This window comes from Adiantum capillus-veneris, chromosome 14 (genome assembly GCF_014529385.1).
Source record: "Adiantum capillus-veneris isolate H3 chromosome 14, ASM1452938v2, whole genome shotgun sequence".
Classification (NCBI taxonomy): Eukaryota; Viridiplantae; Streptophyta; class Polypodiopsida; order Polypodiales; family Pteridaceae; genus Adiantum; species Adiantum capillus-veneris.
Genome location: NC_140944.1, coordinates 8016532 through 8023710, shown reverse-complemented (window position 1 = coordinate 8023710; position 7179 = coordinate 8016532).

The window sequence follows — 7179 nt, the reverse complement described above, 5'->3', positions numbered from 1 at the left end:
TGAGACCATCTTGCTTGTCTATCACTCCAATGTGTACTAGGCATAGATTGAAGCAACTTAAGTGCTTGATGATCTGTGCGACCAACAAACTCACGCCCATAAATGAAATGCTTTTATCAATGCATGAATGATAGAGAGAAGTTCTTTATCATAAGCATAATAATTCTTCTCAAAATGCTTGGTTTACGAGAGAGAGATGCTATTGGATGATTATTTTTTTGTAACAGTGTGCCTATGGCAATGTTGCTAGCATCAGTCCAAACCTCAAAAGGATCCTCCCAAGAGGCAAGGATGAGGCATACGAGTGCTTGAAAAGCACTCTTAGCGGCATCGGTCGGCTCCTCCCAAGAGGCAAGGATGAGGCATGAGTGTAATAAACTTGAACACTCCAAATCGAGATTCTACTGCGACACCACAAGAATACACTTCAAAACAGTTCACAGTTCACAATTGATTTGACACTAGCCCTCGGCGGAGTTCCGTGCCTAGAGATATTGGCCCCAAAAACTGGCGCCCCTTTCGGTATTTCTTTTTGTACTAATCTGCAACTCAAAGTATAAAGGAGTGGGAGGCTCTCACTCTCAGACTCTGTGTCCAGATGCTTTGAGAAGTGGGAGGCGTGCCCACTTATTTAAAGAGTTTACAAGGGATGCTAAAAGCAAAGTCCAAAAGCTTCAAAATCAAAAGCCCTAAAAAAGCAAGGCTCCCTCTCTCTCAAGCTTGCTTGTAAAATTAAAGCAATTAAAAAGATTCTCTCTATTTCTCTTGCCAATTGCGTAGCCAAAAAAGCAGGGCAAAACTACCGCCAAAAGATGCCCACGCAAAAGCTGCTTTTCCGTACTGCTGCTGCCGCAAATGGCGGGCGTCCGTACAGCAAGCCAGTCAGCCTCGAACCTGCCACGTCAGCATTTTCCAAGGGGGGGATTCTTGCAAGAGAGGGTGTGTGTGTGTATGTACTCAGCCACGTCACCAGTTTGTCACCGGTTTGTGACACATAGTGCCTCTCTATGACTGCTACTTTGAGTGCTCGAAAAGCACTCTTAGCGGCATCGATCATAACTGCACTTTGACGGTGAGTCTAGAAACCTCTAAGCAAGTTAGACAATGACAAGGTTGTTTCAAAACGTACGTATAGATCCGTTCCATACCTTACGGCCGTACTGTGCGATCCGTACAGTACAAATCGATCCATACAAGTCAAATTTGTTTAATTTTTTTTTTAGGGAGATAAGATCGTCGAGTAATTTCATGAGGGTTTTCGAGCTATTCCGTACACTTTTAAAAGGACACATAAACAGAGATGTCTTCAAATGTCTTTAAAAGCTTATGCATGTAATCTTTGTTTTGATTGAAAATGTTCTAGAAAGTTCGGTAAATTGAGGTTTTTTACAAGAGTACATATTTTTATGTATATAAAAATATAATCTGTATGATGAACATCATATGCTGTCTCTTTCATAGGCCACTCTCTTATCTCACTTACCTTGGCGGGATCAAGCCGTATGCCATCGAGAGATATGATGTAGCCCAAATAGCAAACAATAGTTAGAAAAATTCCGACTTCTTTTCTAAAGATTGTTAGCATCCAATCTTGCTAAAACTTTCTCTACATCTACAACATGTTGTTTATAGGAAGTTGAGAAAATGAGAATGTCATCCAAAAAAATTATCAAACCAAGTCAATGAAAATACGCATCTACATCCACTATTGAGCACTGACGACGTTAGTGGGAATGTTGTGGTATTTAGTCAATACTATGCATGATGGTTATGTTGTCTTGTGTGGTGACTACCATGGGTCTATACCTTGTACTTTCCTTTAAGGTTGAATCTGGGCATATCTAAAATTCATCTAGGTATATCATTATTCGGTAAAATCCGTCAGACCAAATGGCATAACAATGAATTCGTAATGCCCGCGCTTGGTCCTAAAGGTGGTTTTGTAGATGTCTCACTTTGTGATTCTTACTTGGTGGTAGCCACTCTTCAAGTCGATCTTTGAAAACACAATAGCCTCATTGAGATGCTCCAAAATGTACTCGATGCGAGACATAGGAAACTTGTTCTTGACCGTCATCTTATTGAGGGCCCTATAACCCACACATACCTGCAATCAGCCATCTTTTTTATGAAGAGTTACAAGGGATGGACACTGACGACGTTCGTGGGAATGTCGTGGTATTTAGTCAATACTAAGCATGATGGAGCTGATGGTTATATTGTCTTATGGTCGACTACCATGAGTCTATACCTTGCACTTTCCTTTAAGGGTGAATCTGGGCTTATGCGGGATTCATCTAGGTATATTTTTTTGTCGTATAGCAAACATGGAGACTTAACATTGCGAAGTTTTCGTCCGAGTTATGACCACTTGATATTGTTCTAATTTCTCTATTATGGTGCATGTGCCCTATCAATTTCTTGCTTTTTGTGATAATTTTTTTGATTTAATGCTTCTTTTAGTGCAAGACTTCATTTTGGTTGAGTCTACTCTTGATCTCTGGAGTCATGACAGAAAGTCAACACGTTAAACTTTGTGGTGATGGGTGCTCATGTGTGTGTGCGTGTGATATGTGTTGTGTTGGGAGTATATGTTCGTACCTAGTTCTACACCCACTATTGGGCATTGACGACGTTAGTGGGGATGTTATGGTATTTAGTCAATACTATGCATGATGGAGCTGATGGTTATTTTGTCTGTGGGTGACTACCATGAGTCTATACCTTTGAGGGTGAATCTAGGCTTATCCTGGATTCATCTAGGTATATCTTTCTTACAAACAAACAAAATTGGAGCAGCAAAAAGACTTACACTGGGACGTATATAACCCCTATCTAACAACTCACCTAGTTGGCGCTCTAGCTTATAAAGAGAGGGCACCATGTGTCAATGGAAAAGAACATACAGAACAGACTTTATACGCTTCAAAACAAGTAAATTGAAAGAGATACACTACACATGAGACACGGAATGACGGAGTGAGAGCACTGTGGCGCCTCTTTTGGTATTTCGTTATATTTCTTGAACAATGTACAACTTTGTGGCTTTGTTGTCCTTCTCCGCGCGGTAGAATGCGCGTGCGTGCGCGAGAGAGAGAGAGAGAGAGAGAGAGAGAGAGAGAGAGAGAGAGAGAGAGAGAGAGAGAGCCTAGAATTCATATTTAAAGGCCCTAGGCCTTCTAAAAGCAATACATATCAAAAGCATCAAGCCCAAAATCATTTGGTCCAAAAGCTAACGCTCGCGGCAGCCAGCGTGTTTTGCAAAAATTATGTACACCTACCATGTTAACATGTCAACGCATTACGCGGTGTCCATACAGCAGCCACATCATCACTGATCTACACTGTTATTTGTGTGTGACTGTCCTTGCTTTATTTTGGGGCCCATCGGCCGAGGTCCCATAAGTTGGGTTTGGGTTAGGATTTAATAAGCCTAACTCCTTGTATTTTTAGGCCCCTTGGCAAGAATCTATAAGTTGGTATAGACTTCTTCTTCTTCTGCTAGGGTTTAGGCCCCTTGGCCTAGATTTGCAGGCTGGCTAGGGCTAGGCTCGGGGAGCCCTACTTTGTTAGGTCTTCAGTGGTTTGACACGTCAGTAGTTTGTGGTAAGCTCCTCTTCATAAGCGTTGTTCAAACGATATAGAAACTTACTTACAAGTTGTGCTCTATTCACGAGGTCAATGACATGATCATCAAGTCGCTCGGGAGGAAGTGTAGGGGGAAGATCATTATGGAGAAACAAGTGACCATAACTTTCAAGAATACCCAAGTTCCTTGATGTGGGGTTGACTAGATGACCACCACTTGGGCTCCTCGACGTAGCTTTCTTTTAGCCTGGACGTGAGAGATGAGAGGGAATCATGCTCTCGCCTCAAATGAGGACAGGTTGCGACAAATTATCCTTGATGAAAAGCGTGAACTTCTCTCAATCTATAATGGGCTCAAAATTGGGAAACCACTTAATGCTCAAAATGATATCACATCCTGCGATATTAGAGACTACAAAATGACGAGTGAATTGGGTTTGTTGAATGCCCAATTTGACATCATTACTTTGCCTTCAGAGAACCCTTACACCGGTGAAAATAGAAGTTTGAAGACGTGCACGTTTCACAAGAGATTTACTAATGACATCTTGAGAGCTTCCATAATAGTGACCCTTTGACCATTAACATGTCCATAGCATTTTATGAATGTATCATCATCAAAAGTCTCCTCCTGCTTTGCTTCTTGCTCTACCACACTCATAGCAGTCACTTGAGGGGTATATCTTTCTTACAAACAAACAAAATTGGAGCAGCAAAAAGACTTACACTGGGACGTATATAACCCCTATCTAACAACTCACCTAGTTGGCGCTCTAGCTTATAAGGAGAGGGCACCATGTGTCAATGGAAAAGAACATACAGAACAGACTTTATACGCTTCAAAACAAGTAAATTGAAAGAGATGCACGACACATGAGACACGGAATGACAGAGTGAGAGCACTGTGGCGCCTCTTTCGGTATTTCTCTATATTTCTTGAACAGTGTACAACTCTGTGCCTTTGCTGTTCTTCTCCGCGTGGTAGATTGCGCGTGCACGCACGAGAGAGAGAGAGAGAGAGAGAGAGAGAGAGAGAGAGAGAGAGAGAGAGAGAGAGAGAGAGAGAGAGAGAGAGAGCCTAGAATTCATATTTAAAGGCCCTAGGACTTCTAAAAGCGGTACTTATGAAAAGCCTCAAGCCCAAAATCATTTGGTCCAAAAGCTAACGCTTGAGGTAGCCAGCTTGTTTTGCATAAATTCTGTACACCTACCATGTCAACATGTCAGCGCATTATACGGTGTTTGTACAACAGCCACGTCATCGCTCTTTATTTTGGGGCCCATTGGCCGAGGTCCCATAAGTTGGGTTTGGGTTAGGATTTAATAAGCCTAACTCCTTGTATTTTTAGGCCCCTTGGCAAGAATCTATAAGTTGGTATAGACTTCTTCTTCTGCTGCTAGGGTTTAGGCCCCTTGGCCTAGATTTGCAGGTTGGCTAGGGCTAGGCTCGGGGAGCCCTACTTTGTTAGGTCTTCAGTGGTTTGACACGTCAGTAGTTTGTGATAAGCTCCTCTTCATAAGCGTTGTTCAAACGATATAGAAACTTACTTACAGGTTGTGCTCTGTTCACGAGGTCGATGACATGATCCTCAAGTCGCTCGGGAGGAAGTGTAGGGGGAAGATCATTATGGAGAAACAAGTCACCATACTTTTCAAGAATACCCAAGTTCCTTGATGTGGGGTTGACTAGATGACCACCACTTGGGCTCCTCGACGTAGCTTTCTTTTAACCTGGATGTGAGAGATGAGAAGGAATCATGCTCTCGCCTCAAATGAGGACAGGTTACGACACATTATCATTGATGAAAAGCGTGAACTTCTCTTAATCGATAATGGGCTCAAAATTGGGAAATCAATTAATGCTCAAAATGATATCACATCCTGCGAGATTAGAGACTACAAAATGATGAGTGAATTGGGTTTATTGAATGACCAATTTGACATCATTACCTTGCCCTCAGAGAACCCTTGCACCGGTGAAAATAGAAGTTTGAAGACGTGCACGTTTCACAAGAGATTTACTAATGACATCTTGAGAACTTCCATAATCACAACATAGTGACCCTTTGACCATTAACATGTCCATAGAATTTTATGAGTGTATGATGATCAAAAGTCTCCTCCTGCTTAGCTTCTTGCTCTACCACACTCATAGCAGTCACTTGAGAGGTAGAGTCTGAAGTTGACGTAGTAGGGGGTTCATTTTTAGATTCTTTCTTAGGACAATCCTTTTTCATGTGACCTACTGTGTGACAACGAAAACACCTATGTTTCTTTGCACACACTGCCTGTTCTTCTTTACTTTATTGACCACCTACGATTCCTTGAGCAACTTTCTCATTAGGAGTGAGTTTAGGTTTATTAGATTTTCCTTTGCCCTTATCCTTATCTTTGTGACTCTTAGATGTAGACGGAGAATCGGATGAAGAATTTGGAGAGTTCTTATTATTGTTACCATTCCCATTATAATTTTTGTCCTTGTCTTAGAGGAGTCATAAGAGGAAGAGTTATCGTTATCATAGGCCATCTTGAGGTTACCCTTGTTGTGCTTCATCTCTTGGAGTTGAGCCAAGCGTATCACCTCTTGTAATGTCTTTAGATCACCGGCTTCCACGTCAAGCTTAATCGAGTGGTCCAATCCAAAGAGAGGCCTCCAATCTTTCCTCAATTGTCCACCTAACGGGGACACATGGTTAGCATTCGACATCATAGGTTAACCTTGTTGAGACAAAGCCCAAAAATCCTTCTTCAATCGCTTGAGGTACTATGGAGGCAAGAAACGAGGCTTTAGATCCTCCTCGAACTCCTCCCAACTAAGCTCGAGAGGGGGAACGAGGAGAGACTCGGCATGGGCTGCCTTGTGGGCATCATCCTCCTTTTCCATCCACTCATCCTTCCAGGTGATAGCATCACTCGTGAGATGCATGGAAGCCAAGAGAACTTTGTTGTTATCAGACTTTTTAACAACTACAAAATAAGATGTAAATTGATGCAACAAAGAATAGTTGACAATAGCATCCATCTTACTATGATACATACTGAACATAATCTTCTCGAGAATTGATTCCTTGTTGCTTTCTGTAACATTGTTTGCCTCGACGATGGTCTTGGCAAGCTTTTCATAATCCGGCTCTGAGAAAGGGGAATCAGATCGAACCGCGAGAGATGTGATGAGATCACGCATGGTTGCCTATGAGCCTTGGCTTCAGCCACCAATCGACGTTGCTCGCGATCCAGGGAGTACTCGATGCGGCGAGGGAATGGTCGAGAATAGGCCTAATGGGTTGCTGAAGTACCGGGATCCAGTAAGGAGAATACAGTCAGTAGATCCACGCAATCTCCGACGACGGAAAGGGCTGAAAACTGGAAATGGTGGCTCCTTGAGCTGATCGGGCATGAAGTTGGTTCACAATGATGATGAACATCGCCAAAGGCTGATGTTGCAAAATGCTAGAGCTGATCTGCGCAGAGAACGCTAGAGCTGGATGCTAGCACTGGCTCATCTATTGGAAACACCAGCTCTGGTCCTCCTTATATAGGGTAGGAATAATGCTTATGAATCTTTTAAGACTTAGGTAGGAAAAACTTGAA